The following is a 24281-nucleotide window of genomic DNA, read 5'->3' as shown; positions in this document are numbered from 1 at the left end:
AATATGGGCTTCTTACAGTTTGGAAGGTTTAGTCCACTATCATGGCAGGAAGCATGGCAGCATGCGGGCAGATGTGGTGCTGGAGAAGGGGTTGAAAGTTCTGCCTCTTGATCAGAAGTCAACCAGAAGGAGACTGTACTGGGTGGAGCCTGAGCATGGAAGGAGACCTTAAAGTCCACCCCATAATGACACACTTCCTCTGACAAGGCCATACCTTCACATTCAAACACATGAATGAGGAGGGGAAGGGCAAACCTATTCAAACCATGCTTGTAGAACAAGTGTTCTTAACCGATTCAGCCGTATCTCCAACCCCTACTTTATAGTAAGTTATATTGAAAAATTCTGGTAAATACACTGTCAATCTTAATTTGTGCATGATTCTGCTCCCAGTACAAAGATTGTTACCTTCTAGACTGAACTTAACGTTTACATTATGGTAAATTATTTTGAAAAATTCTGGTAAATATACTGTCAGTCTAAGTAAGATTCCAGAAAAGTCTTTCACAAAGTCACTATAGGAAAATCTCCTTTTAGTTAGTAAGCATCATTGGCTGGCCTCTTGATTTGCTTATCTGTGACCACTGTTTAATTAAATTTAATAGAATTAGGCTTGTATATCTGAAATACTTTTTCAGTGCTGTTGCTTTAATTACTGGGTAGTAGAATATATTCTGCTATTGTACTTTCAAGATCTTAAAACAAAAGTATGTATGAATTAGGTGTGGCTTGAATTTTCCAAATAATTTTATGACAGTTTAAAAAATAGTTGTATTGTTGTTTGTCCTTGGCATAGTGGGAGCATTTCTACTTCATGTTAATATATGTAAGTTGTCTATTGTTTAATAACAGCACAGTGCCTTTGGAAGAAGCCCATTGCTCCTAACAGCTGAGTCAATTCTACATGGTGGTGGTGGGGGGAGAGTGTGTGTGAGTGTGTTCCTCTTGTCTTTTGTTCTGGAAAGACTGGAGAAAGGTGAGTTCTTAATCTCTAGGCCTGCTGTGAGGCCAGGAGAACTTCTATGGCTTTAAGTTTTCCAAATAATTATATGACAGTTTTAAATATTGTTTGTCTCTGGCATGATGGGAGCATCTCCACTTGATACATGTAAGATGTGTGTGGTTTGGTAACAGCACAATGGATGCCTTTGGAGGAAGCCTGTTGCTTATGACTCAGCCCATTGTCTTCACTTCCGGACAGGATGTGGGCGTGGTTCTACAGTCTGTGTTTTAGGCACAGTCCTAAAATGTCCTACTTTGCTTCGTGTCCGTGTTTGTCTTGATGGGAGAAAGCCTTAGACGGTGGAGTTAGACAGTAGGCTGCGGCCTGGTCCCCACACTGTGATCTTGTTGAAGTTGACGCAGTGGTGATGCTGCTGCTCCTCTTGTGGTGTGTCTTGGTCTGTGTTAAGTTCAGCTTTAGCAGAATTATGATGGTAATTTGGAATGGAAGCATTCTTAAAGATTTTGAGGCTTTGTAGGGATCAATCTAGAACAGCTTTAGTGTTGTGTGAGTGCTGTTGCTTGTGTGTGACTGAAGCTGAGGTGAGTGTTTGAGTGTGCTGGTCTCTGGCAGTATGCTTCGGGTGGCCTGTCACCCTCATCACCTGCGGACTGCTCTATGTGGATGGGAGACTAAGCCATGAGTTAAAGCTAGTGTGGACTATGTAAGGAGACGGTCTGAAACAAAGAAAACAAACAAAAAACCAGAAGAGGAACATCAAACCAAACCTGTATCTCCCACCAAAACGTTCATGTTCATTAACAACGACGTCACCTACTAGAGCCTTTATGGTGTTGGTAGGAAAAAGAACTTTATTGTGGTTGGAGATATAATTGCTTTTAAAATACCATGACTACCTCAGCGTTTAGTCCTCCTACCTCTTCACCCTGAGTGCTCCGGTGTGTGGCTGTGCCTGGCGTACACTTGAGTTTTGCACTGTGATCATCATGACTTTCCACTGTGCTAATTAAGATAAGTAGACAGAATGCAGTGGGTTCTGCTTCGGCAACCTCTGACTGTATTGCCCTTCCCCTGTACTGGGCGTATCTACGCTATGTCTTCCTGCTGTGGTGGACTATAACCCTCTTAAAGCTGTGAGCAGAAGTAAATCTTTAATCCTTAAAGGGGAAATAGCATGCAGGAAGCCATTAACATTGATAGCTGGTGATTGGATTTTTTTTGGGAGGGGGGAAGGGGTTCGAGACAGGGTTTCTCTGTATAGCCCTGGCTGTCCTGGAACTCACTCTGTAGACCAGGCTGGCCTCGAACTCAGAAATCCACCTGCCTCTGCCTCCCAAGTGCTGGGATTAAAGGCGTGCGCCACCACCTCCCGGCTGATCATGACCATTATATCTTAAAATTTTCCTATGCCTTGGTGATGTTGCCTGCCTTTAATCCCAGGTCTCGGGAGGCAGTGGCAGGCAGATCTTGGTGTGTCTGAGGCTAGCCTGGCCTACAGAGTGAGAGACTGCACTCTCCATCCCTACAGTAGACTTTCCATCCCTTACTCCTCAAAAAAGGAAGAAAACAGAAAAAGTAGATTTCTTCTCAAATCAAGACCACAGTAAGTTGTCTTCTTAGGCCACACACACACACCCCTCTGAAGATTTCTAGAAGTCGAAAGACTTCAAAGGCAGAGTATCATTCTTTTTTGTTTGTTTTTTGAGATGAAATGATGCTGTATAGCCCTGACTGTTCTTGAACTCAGATATGCTTGTCTTTGCTTCCTAACTGCTAGGATTAAAGTCCTATGCTACCACACCTGGCACTTAGAAATTCATTCTTGAAGACTTTGCAGTACTGAGGTTGGTGTTTGAACTTGACCCCGCATGCTATACTCATAGCCCTTAGCCTAGAAAATACCCTTTAATTTTTCAATATGACCAATCTTGTAGATTCTACATAGTCCTTGGGCCAAGTCCATTAAAGTCTTATCTTTGGAACTTGGTTCAGCCAGAAACAAGACTGATGTTTAGGGCTGATGTTAGGGCAAATCAGTTTCTCCTCCTGAATCCACCCATCATCCACCTTTCAAAGCCTGGTCTCAGCTGTCAGCAAACCTAAAGAGGTTAGGTCAAAGATCCTCCATATCTTCTGGTTTTCCTAGCGCTCAGAGATAGCTGCAACCTTCATCTGTACTGTTTGATCAGGCCAGATGATGATTTCTGTGTGTGATGATTTCTGTGGTGAGGTGACATAATGCACTGGCAAGACATCTTGGGGGCAAAAAAGCCTTTTCTCATTTTTTTTTAAATTCCCAAAATAATTAAAAATGTTTTGTGTAATTGCTCACTGTTGAGCTTGCTGGCCCGGTCACTGGAGGCTGGGACCCATGACGTTTAAGTCACACTAAACTGGAGGGGCAGAGAGGGGACGCCAGAGGAGCAGCACCTGCAGCCTCGTTGCTAGGAAGCTCAGTCAGAAGAGGCTGCTTTCGAGGCCAGAGAGGGATCCTGCTGGACGGCTCCTGTGGATGGACACAGGTTAGTAATGGCCGCCAGTGGGAGTCTCAGGAAAGTGGGTAGATGTGGCATGCAGGATTTAGTGTGACTTGACCACCACCAGACAAGGGAAGGAGGAGGTGAGGGGAGAGAGAGTACTCAGAGAGAAGTGAAAAGAGGGACTGTCAGGTTGTTCTGCTGGCTCAGAACACGGGCAAAGAAGATGAGCAGGAAGTAGTTTTCCTTTTTTTTTAACATAGATTGAAAGGTGCAGAAATTCAATTGGGAGTAGATTCTCTCATCGTTGTCATCACAGGATTTCTGTCATCTTTGTTTCTTGGAAGCAAAGATACCTTCTGCCATTGCTAGATGGGCTTTGTTTTCATTTCAGCTCAGTAATAAAATGATCTGCTGGTCTTCTCTTTCCGTCTTCCCCTTTCCTACACTTGATTTTATTACTATAATCACAGCTCAGTGATCTTACCTCAGCCTCTGGATGGGACGCTTGCTCTTCTGTTTTCTGTTTTGGGGCTGCCCTCAAAGAATCTTAGTTTAGTTTCCTATTTTGAAAATTCTAGCATACAAGTTAATACTCAGGGTGTCTCTCTCTCTCTCTCTCTCTCTCTCTCTCTGTGTGTGTGTGTGTGTGTGTGTGTGTGTGTGTGTGTGTGTACCTGGGCTGGTAATTCAAGGTGTAGCCTAGGTTGGCCTTGAATTTGTGATAGTCCTCCTCCCTCAACACTCTTGAGTGTTAGGTTTGCAGTTGTGAAACAATGTCTGCTTTGATCCCTCCCTCCCTCCCACATTTTTATTGCCCGTGGATGTTTGCAGAGGCCAGAGGTCAGTTTCAGGCCCTGTCCTTAAGTGCCATGTATCCCTCTCCTCTAAGACAGTGTCTCTTACTGACCGGAGCTTGTTGGTCAGGCTGGATGAGAGTGATCCCTAGGAGTTTGCTTCTGTCTCCACAGCATGGCATCACAAGCAAGCACTGCCATGCCTGGCTGGCTTCTACTGTTTACTTGTTACTGTTTTATATGTCTGTGTACTTCTTACACGCTTGGTGCCCAAGGAGACCAAAAGGAGGCTTCAGGTCCCCTAGACTTGGAGTTACAGCCTTACTATAGGCCAGACTGACTGGCCAGTGAGCTCCAAAGATTAGAACTTAGGTCCTTGTGCTTGTACAGTAAACACTTTACCCACTTTTTAGTTCTTTTCCTAGATCCAGAAAATCCTTTCTTGCTCTGTATATGAATAAACAGTGGAAACAGGACCATATGGCATGTCCAGAAGGAAGGGCTAAGCTGTTTGTGTACACACATTCTGAATCTCAGTCCTTCCTTTTCTTCAAGCTTTTGTGCTGTTGTTACACTGCTGCAGTTCTTGGAGCCTCTCTTGGGACATTTGCTAGGAAATTGGTGCCATTCTTGTTTTTATTCCTTAGTTTCATCCACATGTTGGAACAAGAAAATTTTGTTTCATATTCATGATGAAGCAGCTGTCTTTTTGCTGCCGATGTCAAGATTTCTGGGAGGATCTGCATGGCTATGCACAAAGCTTTCTGCTCAGAGTGTCACCTTCCGGGCTAATGGATGGTTTAACACAGTCACTGACCCACTACACGTTGTCCTTCTAGAGACTGTGGCAGTTGAGAGGTGGAGAGCATTGATTGCCAGCATGTTGAATGAAATAAATCCAAGTTTTAGAAAAGAGACATTCTGGCATACAGGGAACTGGCTGTTCCTCTAGCACCCACATTGTACCTCTCATAACTGCCTGTAATCTCAGCTCCAAGGGAGGCTCCTCTCTCCTGGCTTCTTTGGGCATCTGCACACAGGTGGCATACACATGCACACTTTATTCCGTACACTGACCAGTTAGTGACAGTGGATGTTCATTCCTGGCTTCCTAGCAGACTGTATGTCTTGAAGATTACCACACCCACTGAGTAATCACAGTTTCATGGATCCCTGCTTCCCGTTTTCTTGCCTAACATTATCTTATAAGTCAGCGTTAATTCTTTAGAATGCCAGTCTGCTCAGCTCCCAGAATCTGAGCAGTTTCTCCTACTTGTCTCTGCTGCCCTTGTCATTTGATACTCAAGAGCTGTTAGGTGATTGGCATCAGAAGGGTTTGTTTGTTGGAGATCTCACTTTGTAGCCCAGTTTGGCCTCAGCCTTCAGGTTATTCTTTCTTAGTCTCCTGAGTGCAGGGATTATAGACTAAAAGGCTTTGATGTGTTTGAAATTGAGTGTAGTATTCCTGTAAGAGACTGGCGTTGCTGCACGTCATATTGATCTCATCCCACCAAGCAAGTGTGGGTTCCAGGAGACATCTGTTTTGAAATATGTATGAAAGGGCTGTTGGATCTTTGCATTTAAAAGTCGTCCCCCCCCCCCAACTAGTCCTCTCCAACAGCTTTGTCCGGCAGGGGTAGATTTTCTCAATTTAGAAAAAAATTGTCTTAGTTAATTATTACACATGTTTATATTGGAAGATGCCAAAGGAAGAACTAAGTCAATGTTTATTTATTCGGTTTATTTGTTAAGAATGGAGATCAGGGGAGGTGTCAGTCCTCAATCCCATACAGAGAAGAATGCACTGTCTTCAGGAGGTGGACTTGCTAAGAGACTCGTTGAGGTATTTATTTATTTGAGATAAGGTCTCACGTGGTAGTTCTCGCTTGCCTAGAACTCACTATATAGGCCAGGATGGCCTCAAACTCAGAGATGCACCTTCCTCTGCTTCTCAAGTGCGGCACTAAAGGCATGGGCCACCACTTGGTAGGAAGGCTCCTTTGGTCTTGCTTGAGCTGGGACTAATGATCAGTGTGCATTTCTGTTTTGAAGTAATGTGTTTTAAATGCTTTTTGAGTCTCAGTAAGGGGGAAAAAGCATTTCCTAAGCTGTCACAGTTAGAGAGGTTGCTGTGCTGTGGAGGTGGTGAGTGTTGGTGCTAGATCACGTAATGGAGGAGGGAGTTGCAAAAGCTAGACCATGCATGCAGTGGAGGAGGAAGGGAGGCTGCAGAAGTCTAGAGTCGTAGCCACTCTTTTAGGGTCTATTGAGATGTGGTTTGGAGGAGTTCCAGCTTTCCTTGTTCTTCATTTCTTAGTTAATTTCGTGTGTAAGTTATATTCATCCCAGTTGAACCTTTCATATTTCAAAGAATATAAATTGAATGGACCAAAAGGGCAAAGTGCTGAGGTAGAGACCGTAATTTCCATGGTGATGTTTATGTAATTACCTGTTACTGTGTCAGCTGGCTGTGCTTTTTGTAGTCGTTTGATACTTGCATTTCCTTGTTCCGACTTGTATGTGTGCTCCACTTGAGCAGGTTATATTGCCTAGCTCCTGTCTCTGGTGCTGATGTAAGGTGAAAATACACATGTCCTTTTAGAGATTTTAAAAAATATCAAAGATCTTTCGGAAGTTAAGTCAAGACTTTTGAAAGATTAATAGTTTGTGAGGTAAGCAGAGTGGAGGAGAGCCTTTTGTGTTTTTCATTCTGTTCTTTAGATAAACTCTTTCTGTGTAGTCTGGCTGCCCCAGAGCTGGCTGTGTAGGCCAGACTGGCCTCAAACTCAGAGATCCACTGTGATTAAAGGCGTATACTCACTATGCCCAACCTTGTGATACCTTTAAAAGTTAACATATATTATTGGTACAAAATAATGGGTTTCATTGTAACATTTTCACAAATGTATGCAAGTGTATTTAGATAATATTTACTTTCTTCCTCCACCCTCTGTCTCTTGTCTTTGACCCTTCCTCAGGTTGAGGCTCAGGATCTCGTTATGTAATGCAGGTTGGTGTCACTCTAGATCTTCCTGCCCAGTCTCCCAAGTAGTGGGATTTATAGGGGTGTGCCACCATGGCATTGCTCACATGAGTGTTTAAATATTCCATCATAGTGTACTTTTCTCATTGTGGTTGTAAAATTTGGAAACCAAAATATATTCCTTGTTAGTTTAGTGACCTGTTTTATGGGTCAGACGGATGTATCGTATAGATGAGAGAGGCGTGTCAGACGTAGAAGACTCACTTGTAAGCAGTCTGGAGGATAAGTTGGATTGGACGTGTGATTGAAGGCAGAGAACTAAGTCATGATAATACAGATGAGTACATGCTGATTTTACTGAGAGTTAGGAATTAAGATAGTGACAGAAGTAGGAGCTTTTTTCCCTTTCCTCTTGGAATAGAAATTGACAGGATTTATAATCTCACTTTTGGCAGTAGAAAGGGATAGCTGCTGGTGTCTGGCTTGTAGGATTCATAGACAGGGTCTTCTATAGCAGGTCAGGAAGTTCAGAAAAAATAATAGATTGGCTGGAGTAGTTTGCCTTCCATGTGAGCTGAGTGATAACGTGGATTGACAGTGTCTCTAGTTAGACAGGGACTGGACAGGACATGGCTATTCTGGAGGGAGTTCAGAGTTGGAGTGACACAGCATGGTTAAAGCCAGCCACATTAGGCTGATGAGGTAGCAAGCAAGTTGAGGAAGATCATGTAGAAAAGGATGAAGCACACACACCAAGAAGCTGGGGGGGGGGTTTAAGAGGAGCCTGGGATAGATGGGATGCGCTCAGATGTGGGTGGAGGCGGTGCGTATGACTAGTGAGGTACGTGCTTCAAAGCTGAGCTTTGAGTTTTAGGCACATTACTCAGACACTCAGAACTCGATTTCTTACAAGGAGGAGAAAAAAGATACTGTTCCTCTGAAGGGTGCTGGTTAAGATGAGTGTGGTGGGTATGGCACAAGCTGTGTGTGGACCTGCCACTCATCAGCTCTCTCAAGCTTTCCTGCTACCTGAGTGTTCCATACTTTGGGTGTGTCGGTGACCAAGTCTGTTTGTACCCAGCATAACGAATGACCACATGCAGTATGTGCAGTTACACGGAAGGGCCACCTTGCCTTCATTCATCTTTTTTATTTAACTTTTGCCACAAGCTATAAACAAGCTTTTCTAAAGATCTGTCAGTCTGTCTACCTGGGTTTATTGAGGTGGTTTCTCTGTGTAGCTCTGGCTGTATTGGAACGCTGTAGACCAGGCTGACCTTGAACTCAGATATCCATCTGCCCCTACCCTTTGAGTGCTGGGATTATAGCATGTGCTTGTGTGTGCGAGCACGTGTGTGTGTTTGTGTGTGTATATGTATGTGTGGGTGCTAGGATCTGAACTCGGGTCCTTTGCAAGAGTAATATGTGCTCTTAGCCCTGAGCCATATCTCCAGCTCCCAAAGGATCTTTCTTAAAAGGAAAAAAGTAGTTTTGTCAGATAAAGGAGAATCTTAAATTTTTTAAAGTTGTTTTAGGGATAACCAGGGTTTTATAGATTAGAACTCCTATATCCTCCTCTAATAATAAAAAGTGTACTTAATAAATTATGGGATCATATGAATCTCAGACATACCAACTGTTTTCTTCCTTCTCTGCTCTTAAAGTTTTAAAAGGGGCTGGAGAGACGGCTCAGCAGTTCAGAGTGCTGACTCCTCTTCAAGAGGTCCTGAGTTCAATTCCCAGCAAACACATGGTGGCTCACAACCAACTGTAATGGGGTCTGATGCCCTCTTCTGATCTGTCTGAAGACCGCTACAGTGTGCTCATATAAAATAAAAATAAGAAAGTTTTAAGAAACTTTTATAGTTCTGTAAGTGTAAAATGTTTGAGAGAAAACAGAATTCAGTACCTGACAGTTGGGATTTCAGCAGGTGTCTTGCTGAATCAGAAGACTGCCTGCAATAGTGTTATTTTTCTAATGACGGCTGATCAATCTTTCTTTCATCATCTTTTGACATCTGAATTTCTTTTTTGTAGTTACACTTTTCAGTATTTAAGTCATACATTTTTTAAATTTTATTCCTATTTTATTCTTTGTGACTGTGATGTAAGCAGCTGTTTCCTTAATTTTTTTTCTTTGAATTGGTAGCATATGGCAACAAACTTGGATTTTTACATGTTAATCTTGTATCTTACAACTTGACTGGAGTCATTTTATAACTTTTGTTAGTTGTCTCTGGGTTCTGTGCTGTCTCTGGTGTGTGTCTCTTTGAATTCTTCAGGTTTTCACTTCTTTCTCCAAAATAAAGTTTCTAGCTAGGTAGTCCACTTAAGTTCTAGCTTTTGTTTGATTATTTACTTACTCATATATATCAATCACTTTTTAATATTTTAAATTTGTGTGTGTGTGTGTGTGTGTGTGTGTGTGTGAGAGAGAGAGAGAGAGAGAGAGAGAGAGAGGGGGAGGGAGAGAGAGAAGGGGGGGGTGTTTGTGAAAGCCTATGGAAGGAGTTGCATTCCCCTGAGGTAGTTGTAAATCACTTTATATTGGTCCAGGGAGTGAACTTGGGTCCTTTGTCAGTCTATGCTCTTGATCATGAGCCATCTTTTAGCCCTCGTGTTCAAGCTTTTTTGTTTTTGTTTTTTTGTTTTGTTTTTTTTCGAGACAGGGTTTCTCTGTGTATCTCTGGCTGTCCTGGAACTCACTCTGTAGACCAGGCTGGCCTCGAACTCAGAAATCCACCTGCCTCTGCCTCCCAAGTGCTGGGATTAAAGGCGTGCGCCACCACTGCCCAGCTTGTTCAAGCTTTAATGGTGCCTCACTGATAGTACGCTTCTTTTCCTCTGGGATCTCCCTTATGTTGTTTGCTACGTTGCCCCTGTTGATTTCTGGCACTGTACATCTTAATCTGTCTTTCTGGGGCACCCAAGACAGGGAATTTGGGGAATTTTCAAGAAGTCCTGTGGCTAAGGCTTTGTATGGAGCTCTGCGTGATTCTATTTCTTGTCTGACAGAAGAGGCCTAGTCTCTGCTATTTATCTCACCTGAATTGTTCATTTTATATAAAATAATAAAACATGGAGTTGTGAAAAGTTGAGGGTAAATTAGCAGACATTCTTTGGGAGCCTCACACTGACACAGGACAACTCCTCACACTGACACATGGGACAACAACTCACACTGACACAGGGGACAACAACTCACACCGACACATGGGACAGCTCCTCACACTGACACGGGACAATAACTCACACCAACACAGGGGACAACAGCTCACACTGACACGGGACAATAACTCACACCGACACAGGGGACAACTCCTCACACTGACACGGAACAACAACTCACACTGACACACTGAACGACTGCTCACACGAAGGAGACTTGTATTTGGGCTCACAGTTCTTGAAGTCCAAGATAGTATCAGCCTCTGATTGTTGATGAAGGGCCCAGGCTGCTGGAACATGACAGGAAGAGGAAGTGTACAGATTCATGTGGAGGGGAGAAAAGGAATAAAAGGAGACCTAACTCTCTGGACTCAGTGTCTGTTGGATACATGTCTCAGGGCTGCACCCTCATGACTCCCACACCTTTTACTTCACAGGCTTCTTCCCCAGAGTTGTTCTGTGAGTAAACTGTGCTTCCTTCCACATGAGGTTTGGTGGGAAGGAACCAGGCAGGACTTGGTTAGGTACACTGCTGTGGAATTCTGTGGACTTGGTAAGAGCTTATCATAGTGATAATTGCTTTCCTCCTCTAGTCCTTCTGAAAAGTTGGTTTTATGTCTTTCTTGTTAGAATGTGTGAATGAAGTGTCCAAAAAGAGGAGAGATTTCCTGTTCTCCATCCTTCCAGCCTGGTGAGGCACTTTGGAAGAAGTTTCTTGTTGTGGATTTCCTGATTGAAACTTTGTACAGATTCAGACCTTGTCGATGTTTAGGTTGTCCTCTGCAGCTTGCATAACCTTACAAGGTTCCTCCCTGTGGGATGTTTGCCATGGCTGGGCTGCGCTGAGTCACTCTCTTAAGCTTGAGTTTGTTTTCAAGTACTTAACCAGTCTCTGACCTGCAGTTTTCCTTTCTGGTTTTTATTTTATGTGTATATCTGTCCATGTTCTGTGATCACAACTATGGTTTAGCAAGGATGGGCAGGTTGTAGTGGGAGGAGCAGAGTTTACAGACTAGATGGAGAATTTGCATCTTCTCCTGCTCAGGGTATAAGGATTTGTATTGAAACACTTAATTTTGCCATTTTTTTCCCTTTCGGTGAAAGAAACATTGAATTAAAAGGTATGTGAGAAGCTTTCTTTTTTAAGCTTCTTTACTACTCTCTTTAATTCTAAATCACAGGAATAGTAACATGGCACCTCATCCTGAAACCAGCAGTAACAGTAACTATGTATTTTCCTCCCAGGAGGGTGGGAAAGGGGAGAGACTAGACTGAGACTGTCCTGCTTCTCTGGAAGGAGGCCGGGGTCAGTCCTAGGCATGACCCAGCACAGGTTGTTGTGGATCTAGTATTGTCAGGAAGGGAAGGAAACTCACTCGCTATCTTAGGAGCTTCTCCAGTGCCTGGACCAGTAGTTGTGTTCTTATGGTTAAGTAGGATTCCATTATGCCAGGTTTGCCTGTTGAGTTAACCTTTCACAAAAAGGGAAACATCTCGACTTTAGGAGAATAAAGCTGCTGGGAATTATTGATAGACTCTTTATAAATTCTCCTTCTCTCCCCCTGCTTTTGAGTTGCTGGCACGTGCCATACAGGCAGGCACTCTACCACCTGAGCTATGATCCCAGAACACCCCTCCCCCCATTCCTTTTCAGAGTCTCTTTTGTAACCTAGGATGCCCCACACTTGCCACACTACCACAACAGCCTCCTGATGACAGGCGCATATGTAGCCCCACACCCAGCTCTTAAAAAAAAAAAACATAGAGCTGTATGTCAGGATTTGTTGGCATTGGAGTATCTTCTCCACATTGTCAGACTCATGGGTGGACATTCCTCTCTGTTGCTCTCGTAGGATCTTGGAGAAGTTGAATACAGAAGGACAAAGTGCCCTTACCTGCCCAGGCACGGACAGTCAGTCTCTGTGTCAGGAATGTCAGGCATTGCACAGTGAACTTGGAGGCAACTTGGCTTGTTGGTGTCAGCTGGTTTTCTCAGGGTTTATGGATTTCTGAGTTAGAATTCACAACTGCTATAAGCTGATAGTAAAAAGATAAGAAAAATATAGGTAGTAAAAGATGTGGTTTGGTTTTTTTCTAATTGAAAAAAAATTAGTCTGTGGAGAGTTGTGAGCTCTTCCACTCTGTCCTTGCCCTGTCCCAGTTTCCTTGCAGGGTCTCATGTAGCCCAGGTTGGCCTTAAACTATGTTTCTGAGGTTTTCCTTGAACTCTTCATCTTCTTGCTTCCTTAGTGCTGAGCTTTTCCTATCCTAGAATATTTCATCAGTGTTTTTTCCTCCCAAACATTTTAGAGACTCTTGATTTAAATTGTTTTCTAGAAATAATGGAGTCTGTTAACCATATCCCCTCAGTAGAGTGAAAGTCTTTAGGGTCTGTAAGACCTGTATCCTGTTCCTAGATTGGTTTTGGTGCCTCGTGTGATCTTAGACTGCAGACAGTTTACCCCGATCCCCACTTTGGGTCTGTTTTCCTCATATGACAGATGGTTTGCATAGTTCTTCAGTATGTGGCATTGGCTGGTTGTCAGAGTTGTCAGGAGTTCTAGAAACATCCTGGGGACGAGGCTAGGGATGTGGCTTGTTGTTCAGTCCCCAGGCTCTGGCCCAAATGTCAGTCAGTGTTTAATAGTCACTCTCAAACCAAGTTTAAGAGACACAAAGTTGAAGACATTCCTGAATTTATTTCAGAATAATTCCTAGAATTTATTTCAGTAGCTGTTCCTGTTTGCTGAGTTACTGTCGTGTCCATTTGACTTACAGTCTGAATTGCTTCTTCACTGCCTTTATAGGACACCTGGGAAATTTTATTATACACTTGACAGTTTGATTAAAACAGGGCATGTGCTGACTGGAAACTGATTTACTCAGATGAAGTTTTTTCTTCTTACACATAACACTTTTTTATGTGTATAGGTGTTTTGCCTCCGTTTATGTATGGGTACCACATGCCTCGTGCCTTCAGTGTCTACAAGAGGTGGTCGTCGTCTTTGGAACTGGAGTTAAGATGATTTGTGAGCCACCATGTGGTTAGTAGGAATTGAACCTGCGCCTTCTGTAAGAGCAGCAAGTACTCTGGTTCAACTTACTCATCCTTGTTTTTAATAGCCTTAAGGCTTTAATTAGTAGCCTATAGAGAGCTTTAAGGACAGACCAAGAAAGCTCACTTTATCTTTGTAGCATGCACATGGAATATCTTGGTACAGCAAAATCAAGCTAGGACTTGGTGTGGGTTTTTTAAATTTAATTTAATTTAATTTTTTTAAAAATATGTCAGGGAGCAAAAGTTGAGGATTGTGCTTGAGAACACTGCTTGTTCTCAGAGCCTCTCCTGTCCTGGGCCTCTAAGGTTGCCCTGACTCAGCCCTGCTCGTGTGTTTGGATCTGGATCTCACCTTGTTTTCAGACACTAAAAGGTGCAAAGAGATTAGCAGTGACTTAATCTGTTCTTCCTTTCTCCTTTCAGAGCATACTGCCCTGCCAGAGTTCATACCCAGTCAGTCCTGAGCAACACTGATTTTTGCCATGGAATCTGTGAGTACTGATTCTTGCATTTACTCTTGGGCCTGATGGAGTTTTGCTCAGGGCAGTGACTGCTGTCCTGGATTTTGTTCAGAGAGGATGGTGTGGAGTGACTACCATGAAATCTTCTGGGGTTCATAAATAGCATCTCGTGTCCTTGTGAGAGAGATTTTGTTGAAGAAATAGTAGGTTGATGTTCTTGTCTACAACGTGCACTTGTTTCTTCCCTCTCTGAACAGTTTGGAGGCCCAGCAGCTGCTGTGTTTGTTTAGAACTACGTGCACGCGTATCAACTGTTAGCATGAAGAATAGAGTCGGATAGGTCAGGACGGATCTGGGCTTAGGACCTGGCATCCGGTGGATGCTGCTGGGTTGGGTGCTGCTGTAGGGAGAGCTGTAGTTTTCATGATTTTCCTGACTTGAGGCCAGAGTGTGTGGTCAGTTGGGAGGAATGGGATTTTTGGCTGATACATCCCAAACCTCCTGAGAGTGACTGGCGTGTTCTGAGAATGGGGACATCTGTCTCCATAAAGGTCCACCTGTCCTTGGGTCTGCCCAGTGTTGCTGGCATATTGTCTCTTCTTCTCTAATGGAAGATTTGATAACTGACAAGAAAAATTCTTGGCAAGTTTTAAGATTTTCATGTCTTGCCCAGCTCTTAATGTTTTCGAGTAAGTATCCCCTAAATGTTATCCTTCTGTTGTTTAACAGACCTCCCTCATACTTCTTTAATAAATTTTCTTACTCTTCTTCACCATTGAAATGGATCTGACTGGTCTTTCCCTTGAATTGCTTGAAGGAAAGGAAACTATAGGGTTTAGAGAGGTGGCTCATGGCTAAAGCAATTGCCTTTCTAGAGGACCTGGGGTCAGGGTTCAGAACTCACAGGATGACGTATAACTCCAGCCGCAAGGGATCTAGCATGCTGTTTTGGTTTCTTTGCGTGTCAGGTTCGCATGCAATACTCTTGTATACACACGGACTATATATACATGTCTTCAATAAGCAAGAAGGTAGGGGGTGGAGAGATGGCTCAGCCGTTAAGAGCACTGACTGCTCTTCCAGAGGTCCTGAGTTCAAATCCCAGCAACCATATGGTGGCTCACAACCATCCGTAATGAGATTGGATGCCTTATTCTGGTGTGTCCAAAGACAGCGACAGTGTACTCATAAATAAATAAATAAATAAATAAATAAATAAATCTTAAAAAAAAAAAGAACAGGAAGGTAGAGGGACTGGGGACCATTAGAGAGGGGAGGTTATAGGGATGTAAAGGGAATAAATCGTTAATAGAAGAAAAAGAGCTGGATGTTGTGGCACATCCTTTTAATTCTAGCACTGAGATGCAGAGGCATGCAGATATCTGAGTTCGAGGCCAGCCTGATACTCACGGAGAGTTCCAGCATAGCCAGAGTGAGACCCTGTCTTGAAAAAACAGAGTGGGAAGGGATTAGTAAGAAGTTAAAAAGAAAGGAAACTGCCTACAGGCCTTAAACTATTAGAAAGTATTAGTGGAAGGTAGAAGCTACCCTGGCAGTGGGAGTGGTCCTGTGTGCCTCCCCCCATGCCAGTGGAAGAAATAGTTTTAGGTTTGAAGGTAGATCCAGCTTGTCCCTGGAGCAGGCCACTGTTCAAAATGAACAGGAGGAAAAGAGAGTGGTAACTGGGAAAGCCAGCCACACACACCTGGAACTGGAACAATATTCAGGGACCTTAATGAGTAACAAGGAGAAACAAAATGTTGTTTATTTTTTTGGAAAAATTGATTGTTAGTATTTCATGATTTTAGAGATGTATTTGTCGACTAGAATAAAATCCTATTAGGATTGTATGCTGAGAGACTGTAGGAACGGCCTTCTTGGTCTGGGCTGTTGGTAGAGTTAATTGGAAGAAAAAATTATTGCTATATGAATGCTTTGCTTACTGTCTGTTGTGCTTCACTTGTTTGCTGGGCTCTCAAGGAGGTCAAAAAAATATTAGATCCCCTGGAACTAGAGTGAAAAGCACAGTGAAGAGCTGCCATATGGGTGTTGGGAATGAAACCCAGCTCTTCTGCAAGAAAAGGCGCTCTTGACTGCTGAGCCATTTCTTCATCCCTGAAGGTTTTATAGCACGTCAGCTACAGTTTTTAAAAAAGGCTCTTGATGATATAGGTCAGATTGGCCTCCAGTTCATAATCGCCCTGCTTCAGGAGCTCCTTTTCTGTGATTACAAGGCATAAGCTACCACATCCAGCAACATTTGGGCTTCTGAAAGTGATGGCATGATAATAAAGTGTTATTTATGTGAAGGAAATCTTGGGGCTCATTTGTATGTGTACATCATTTATTATTTTACTTTGTTAGGCTTTCATGTATCATGTGTGTGCCATGGGGCTAGAAGAGGGTGCTGTATCGCCTGGACTGAGTTATAGACAGTTGTCAGCTGCCATGTAGATGCTGGGAATGTCTTCTGGAAGAACAGCCAGTGCTCTTAATTGCTGAGTCATCTCTCCAGCCTCTCATATTTTAATTTTTAATTTAACATGTATATTCAAAATAGAAAAGAAGAAACAGGAAGATCAGAAATTGTAGGCCAACCTATTGAGGCTTTGTCTAGATAAATAAAATTTAAGTTGAAATAAACGAGATAGAAGACATGAGGCTAGGAACATTGTGCTGTGATTAAAGGGCGACTTCTAGAACTACTTCCAACCTGCAGGGCTGATGCCTCACTGTGTCCCTAGGCTGTCTCTGAACTTCTAGGCTCAGGAGATCCTCCCTCCCACTCGAGACTTCTGGGTGCCAGGACTAGGAGCACACATCATTGTACACAGCAAAGTTGTTTCATTTTTCTGTAATATTGATATAAGTCATGTGAAAGAGTGTGGCATGATTTCTGTCTTGTACCCTTGAAAGTACAGTTTACAAGCAAGCCACATGTACTGGATAATTAATGCATACTCTTCTATCCTCAAGAACAGCAAAGATAAGTAGGTACTTTGCCTGACACAATGCACTAAGGTCTTTGGAGGTACCTGCTTAGAGTAGCACGGCTGGAGGAAGGGGACCAAGAGCATTGCTTGTCCCAGGGACCCTACTTTTTTTTTTTTTTAAGATTTATTTATTTTATGTATATTCTCTATCTGCATGTAAGCTTGTGTACCAGAAGAGGGCATCAGATCCCATTATAGATGGTTGTAAGCCACCATGTGATTGCTGGGAATCAAACTCAGGACCTCAGGTAGAGTAGCCAGTGCTCTTAACCCCTGAGCCCCAGCCCTTAAACCCTACATCTTAGCTAGGATGACCAGGGGTGCATCAAGACACATTAGAGGTAGCAAAGCACGTTTGTTGATTACCCAGCACGCATAGTGGGTCTATAATGATGGGTCAGTAGCCTACTACTCTTCTGGAGGACCTGGCTTTAGTTCCCAGCACCCAGGTGGCATCTCACAGTTATTAATTATTAATAGTTTTAGGGCATCTGATACCTTCTCTGGCCTCCATGTACACTGCATAAAAGTGGTTCACAGACATGCAGATAAAACACCCATGCACATAAAATAACTTTAAAAAAGAGCAGACACATTTAATTATAGCAGTATTAACTTACAGAGGATTGTTTGTTTACTTGCTTCTTTGTTCTGACATAATAGTTTTCTTTCTGTAGCTTGTGCTGGCCTTGAACTTAGGACAGTCACCTGTCTCAGCCTCAGTAGTGCTAGAATTATAGGCGTACTGTTAATCATGCCTGGCTTCTTTACCCAGTAATTTGTCAGTTGGACTGTTTGTTAAACAGATTAAGTAAAGGAGTTAGTTTCCTACCTGTTTATGTGTGTTAGGATGGGGACTGCAGGCAGTATGCTGGGGAAACCAGTTCAGTGTTTTGGGGCTTTCTGAATGTCATTCCTGTTCTGTGTTTGTAGAAGCTTGATAGTGCTGTGTCACCTCTTAATTGTTGTGTCTTAAGTGTTAGATAGGATTTCTTCTTAGCCTCTGTATTGATTACTTTTATGCCTCTGTTGTAAAACTCCATAATTAAGAGTAATTTATGGAATAGTTTATTTTGGCTTTCAGTTTCAGAGGGAAAAGAATCTATCATTTATTGAGGAGGCATGCCAGACATGGTACCAAAGCAGGAAGGTAAGAGATTAAATCTTCAACTGCGCTGGGCAGTGGTGGCACACGCCTTTAATCCCAGTACTTGGGAGGCAGAGGCAGGTGGATTTCTGAGTTTGAGGCCAGCCTGGTCTACAGAGTGAGTTCCAGGACAGCCAGGGCTATACAGAGAAACCCTGTCTCCAAAAAAACAAAAACAAAAACAAAAAGAAAAACAAAACAAAAAAAACTTTCAATTGCATTGGAACTAAAAGCAGGTTGAAGCTTTGAACTCTCAGACTTGTCCCCCGTAATGCACTTCCTCCAAGAAGCACCTGAGTAGTGTCACTACCTGGGGATCCAGTGTGCAAAGGCTGGAGCTTCTGTGGAGCGCCTTTCATTCAGACTGTTAGAGCCTTCCCTAGTCTGCATTACTATAAGTACTCTTCCTTTCCTTCAGGAGGGCAGACGTGTGTGCTGTGACTGAGCTGCTGGTACGGGGTGTATCTGTTCTGGAAATGGTTGCACATGTTTGCAACTCAGGATTAAAGATCAAGAAAGACATTTGCCAGTGAAGAAAATCTACTGTTCTGTTTTTACAGTTTAAAAACAAGACAGGGCACACACAAATGTAGGACAATGTTAGTAGAAGACAGTTGGGATTATCTGATACGTATGTGTCTCATCTAGGAGCTTTGAGGGGATTAGGTGCAAGGGAAGTCTTGAGTGCATGGGTCTTCAGAACCTTGCATGCCAGTGGCATGTATTTTGGCATGTAACTGCAGTGTGCTTTGGGGCAAGCTGAGATGGTTGACCTGCACAGTGATGTTTAACAAGTGTATAGTGCTTTGTTGTTGTTGTTTCTGATCAGGGCATGTTTTGTAAGCAAATGAAAATCCCTCTGGAGCACTGCTTCTGGGAGAAGAACTCAGGCTCACCGAGAAACAACCAGTAAGGGATAAAGTGTCCCTGCTACACCGTGTTGCTTATCAGGTTGCATCTGAGCTTAGGACTACGGTTTTAGGCTGTATACTTCACCGTACATGCTATGGTAGGGTACAGAAAGGGAAGAACCTATAGAGCACTTCTTTTAGGAAGTGGTGTGTCCGTGTGTGTGTGTGTCCGTGTGTGTTTATATAGAGATTGGACCTACGACCTTCCTCAGGTTAGGTGAGCAGTCTCAGACTCTTGAGTTTTAAATAAAAATGTACTGTAAAGTGGTATGTGGTTCTGCTGTTAAAGACAGGTTCTTTCATATTTCTCAGTCTAGAAGTCAGCAGTGTAATTGTGATAAATTCATATTTGTATTACTTTGAACACCTAAGTGAAACTTGGGTGTGCAATATTTAATCTTCAAAACGCAGTTATAGGTAAGCTGATGGCTGTAGCTGTCTGAATATGGTTGGTTCTTTAGACTGAGCCTCTGTGCTAACTGGGTACATGTTTTGTTGAAAGCAGTAAGCTGTAGTACATATAGTAGGTGGGTGATGCTGGCACTTAGGATCCTGAATTGTGAGGCACTGGCATTAAGGGCCAGCAGAGGAAAGAGATACTGGAAAGGTCTTACTGTCTGCTTGGTACAGTGTCGGCAGCTTTCTCCTTGCAGCTTCTTCGATAGCTTTGTTCCCAGACTCTCCTGTAAGGCCTCACTTCTGAGGGATAGTAGAGCATCTAAATAAAACAGTGCCTGTCTGTTAATCTTCTACAAGTTCAACGATATGAAGCCCAGTGGATGTCTAGATGATGCTGTTGTTTAGTTTATGTGTGTTTTGCCTGCATATATGTGTGTGTACCACATGTGTGCTTTAGAAGATGGAATTGGGTCTCCTGAGTTGGAGCTACAGATGGTTGTGAGCCACCATATGGGCGCTGGGAATCAAGCTCAGGTCCTCTGGAAAAGTAGTATATACTCAATTGCTGAGTCATCTCTCTAGCTCTTATTTTTTAGATTATTTTTTTCCTTTTGGGGGTTATGTTTGTGTCAAGACAGGGTTTTTCTGGTTAGGTCTGGCTGTTGTGGAACTTTGTAGACCAGGCTGGTCTTGAACTCACAGAGATCTGCCTGCCTCTGCCTCCCAATAGTTTTCTAGATTTTAAATGCTTTAACTAAAGTCATTACTTTTTGTATTAGAATTGCCTAGAGGAACAGCTCTTACAGAATTAATCTGTCTGTCTGTGATTTATTAACGTAGGTCACACCAATGGCTGTCTAGCAGCAGAAAGTCCAAGAATCCAATAGTTGTTCAGCTTGAAGCTAGATGTCTTGGCTGGTCTTCAGTATGTTCTAGAATTTGAAGAAGTAGGCTGTAAAGCCAGTGAAGAAATGAACTTACCAGCAGAGTGAGGATAAGATGCAAAATGAACAAGCTTCCTTCTTTTGTATCTCCTATATAGGCCGCCACCAGTAGATATGGCCAAGGTTAAAGGTGTATCTGCCTACCTTAAAAGTGTGTCTTTCCATTCAAATGATTTAACTAACAAAAGTTCTTTACTTGTATACCTAGATACTTGGGTTTTAGTTAATTCCAGATATAGTAAGTTGACAAGCAAAACTAACCATCACAAGTCTGTCTGTCCCTTGTCATCTTGACACAAAATCACAATTCCTTATGTCATGCTTAATTTCCAAATGAAAACAATCATCAGATCATGATTGTGCCTAATATGATAACTATTGCTTATACAACTATAAACTATAAATTTTAGAATAAGTTACAATGTCCCTTGAGGAATCAATACTTAGTACCACTGACTAATTGATGTTACATTACATGATAAAGGAATTGAGGAAAGAAAACACACATTTGTACAAACATTCTTAACAAAATAGGATATAAACAGTCACGCTGATTTAATCTTCGTTCCTACAACTGGTATAGATAGACACTTACAGCTTTCTTCCTCTACTACCTGTTCTGTATTTTCTGTATCCTCAGCAAGCACCTCAAGCAGGTCTTGGCTCTTTTTGGGAAGCGTGACCTCTGCCTTCATTCCTGGAGGGTCTATGTTCTTTGTTCTCCTGCCTGGATTAGATTATTACAGTTTCCCACTGACTTGAATCCCAGGATATGGTAATACCATAAGACAGCCTATAATGATCTCCTGCACTCCACATATACTCTTCCTTACCTCCATTGTGGAGAAGCAGTCTAGTTTCCCATTGTTAATCTGAGTCAATTACCTCTTCTAACTCGTCCTGTTGGTTTGTGGGCATCAGAAGCTCAGTAGCCAGGGGAAAGCCTGAGCTTACAGTTCAGTGAAAAGTTTGTTGTGGCTCCTGGCAGAAGCTTTCCCTCCTGGAACCAAAACTTATAGGCCAACAGAACAGGAAGCAAAAACATTGTCCTAGAGGTTCATTGAAGTGATATTAAGTGAGAGTACTCCCTTTTCTATCCCTTACTTAATTCATGGAGCCTTGAATCCTGCCTCTGGGAGAAACTGTAGCATATATTAGATGCTGATTCAAAGCATAGACCTCTGAATGGAGAATCATGTCCCAACCCTTCATGTTGCTGCCACTAATTGGTGCTGTAACTGTGTCAATGAAACCCAGTTCTTTCTATTGTGCCAGCTGTTTCAGGATGATGGAGAACTAAGACCAGTGGATTCCATGGTCATGGGCTCTCTTTTACACTTCTGCTTATTAAGTGAGATCCTTGGTCAGAAGCAATACATCTAGAATACCATTACAGAGGATAAGATGGTCTATAAGTCCATGGATGGTGGTTTTGGCATAAGCAAGATGAGCAGGAAAGGCAAGTCCATAACCAGAATTAGTATCTACTCTTGTAAGGACAGAGCGTTGTCCTTTCCATGGAGGAAATGGTCCAGTGTCATCAACCTGCCATCATACTGTTGGCTGGTCACCCCAAGGAATGGTGTCATATTTTTGGGCTCAGTGTTAGTCTCTGCTGTTTGCAGATCTGGCATTCATCAGGTCAGCCTTGGTGAGTGCGAGTCCATGTTGTTAAGCCCAAGCATAATCCCCATCTCGGTCACCATGGCAGTGTGTGTCCATGTACCCACCCATTGGAAAATGACAGGGATGGCTGGGGAATGAGGTCGACAGTCCACAAGATGGGTCATTCTTTCTACTTGATTATTGAACTTATCCTCCGCTGAAGTAAGCTTTTGATGAACATGGGGCATAAATATCTTTTTTTTTTTTTTAAATTCTTTTTTTTTAAATTTATTTATTTATTATATATGAATACACTGTAGCTGTCTTCATGCACACCAGAAGAGGGCATCAGATCTCATTACAGATGGTTGTGAGCCACCATGTGGTTGCTGGGATTTGAACTCAGGACCTCTGGAAGAGCAGTCAGTGCTCTTAACCACTGAGCCATCTCTCCAGCCCGGGGGCATAAATATCTTAACATTCTTTGTCCATTTGGTGATGATTCCTTTGCCTCTGTGTCTTTTAGGGTGTCTCAGAAAAGGATTGTAATGCCATATGTGTCCATTTCTGAGTGGTGCCTCAGTAATGTGCAGAAACATCAGTAAACTAGGCCACAGTTGTTCTCTTCCTCAGTCAGCTGATCATAGGGCACACCCTGGGAAGCTATAGGTGCATGCTTGGGAACAGGCAGCATTGTTACAGGAGTAGAATAGGCATTTGGGCAACTTCTTTACGTAACTTGGTTTTATAAAGCTTCAGGTCCTGCTTGGGCCAGATGACATTTGTGCCTCTTCACTTGATAATGGATTGGTGCTGTGCCTGTTCTACTTTATGACTCAGTGGGTCCTATAACACTCTGCTCATGGTAGCCAGCTCATGTCCCAAAGTAACATTATGTATCCAGTATGACCCAGTAGTAGCAGGCCAAGAGCTGTCTCCCAGATGGGGAAAAGATGTCTCCAGCTGATGGTAGAATCCTGCCACAGCATCCTAGAGGTCAGTTCTGTGATTCACTTGTAGAGAATTGCCAGAGGCTCAGACAGCATCCTTACCTGCCAGTGACACTTTGTGTCGTCGAGTCTGCTGGATGATATGGGCTAAGTGCTAGAAGAGCCTGGACAGCCTCCTGGACATGTTGAAGAGCCTTTTGTCTCACACCACACAGAGTGAGCAGCATGATATATGGGCCAGGGTTACACCCCAAGTAAGGAATGTGTTGTTTCCAGAATCCAATAGGCCACTGACCTTCTTTGTTGGTGGTGGTAAGTGCTGGGTACAAGACTTACCCTCTTCTCGAGAAGAACTGTTTCTGCACTGAGGGAGAAGGCCCTTGAATTTTCGTTGGACTTATTTTTCATCCTCTGATGTGCGTATGTGTGCATAAGTCTAAAGTGGCTGCTACCTCTTGTTCAGTTGGTTCCACCAGAATAATGCCACAATTATAGTAGTAGACCAGTGTGATATTGTGGAAAAGACAGATGACCAAGATCTCTTCCAGCTAAGTCATGACACAGGGCACATTGCTGGACTTGCCAACTGAAGTAAACTGCTCCTGATGCTCTTTATGAACATCGTGGACCAGATGTGTTAATCTGTTCGTCAAGATACTACACCACATCTGGTAGAGCAGCTGCAGTTGGAGTCACTACTTGAGTTTTGATAGTCCACTGTTATTCTCCATGATCCACCTGTCTTCTCCTCTGGCTAGATCAGAGAGTTAAACGGGAGACAGGGTGGGGTATGCCCTTTACCCTCTTATCATTATTACCTTGTTGTTGTTGGTTTTACACCTTTCGAGCCCTTAATGGTGGCACTGATTTTTGCAGTCCATCCGGAGATGCAATAGTATTTTTTTTCTGCAGCAGAAGAAACCCTAGAAGCTTTTCCAACCATAAAAGCCTTCAATTCCACAGGTCGAGGAACCAATGTGAAAACTTTGCCAATTTCTAAGTATATCTGTCCCAATCATATGTTCTGAGACTGAGGAAATATGTACAGGATGAGGACTGAATCTTCTATGAGTCAGTTTTCAGCCAAAACTCCAATTAGTCACCTGACTTCCATAAGGCCCTACTTTATTTCACTTGAGGTCCACATGTTTTTTGTGGTCCCCTGTAATCAGGGACAGTTCAGAATATGTGTCCTGTGAAACCCTGAAAGTCTGATTGTTTTTTTCCCCAGTGTATAGTTACTTTTGTTAAAGGCCGCAGGTCTCTAAGGAAGGGCTGGAGAAAGACTAACAGTAAAATTCTTAAAAGTTTTGTCCTTCCTCAGAGGAACCTGGCTGTCCCTTTAGACAAGGGTTCAGGGCCTGCAGACTGTCTCAGGTCTGGAGACTGCTTCACTGACTAACTTTACTTTGCCACTATCCAGT

General features: G+C 43.0%; 1 protein-coding gene across 3 annotated transcripts in view; it reads left to right on the top strand.

The window, feature by feature from the left end:
• Positions 1 to 24281, top strand: part of Ankrd11 (ankyrin repeat domain 11) — a 148778-nt gene that overhangs the window by 46221 nt on the left and 78276 nt on the right. For 2 of the 3 annotated variants that reach the window (XM_028752432.1, XM_028752438.1), the window contains exon 2: positions 13871 to 13938. The gene's annotated coding sequence lies outside the window, so the exon portion shown is untranslated. Of the gene's footprint in view, positions 1 to 13869; positions 13939 to 24281 lie in introns of those variants that run through there. The other variant, XM_028752442.1, reaches the window with a different exon arrangement.

Source organism: Grammomys surdaster, unplaced genomic scaffold (genome assembly GCF_004785775.1).
Source record: "Grammomys surdaster isolate TR1022 unplaced genomic scaffold, NIH_TR_1.0 128, whole genome shotgun sequence".
NCBI classification, from domain to species: Eukaryota; Metazoa; Chordata; class Mammalia; order Rodentia; family Muridae; genus Grammomys; species Grammomys surdaster.
The sequence above is the reverse complement of the archived record's forward strand: the minus strand, read 5'-3'. Positions and strand labels throughout refer to the sequence as shown.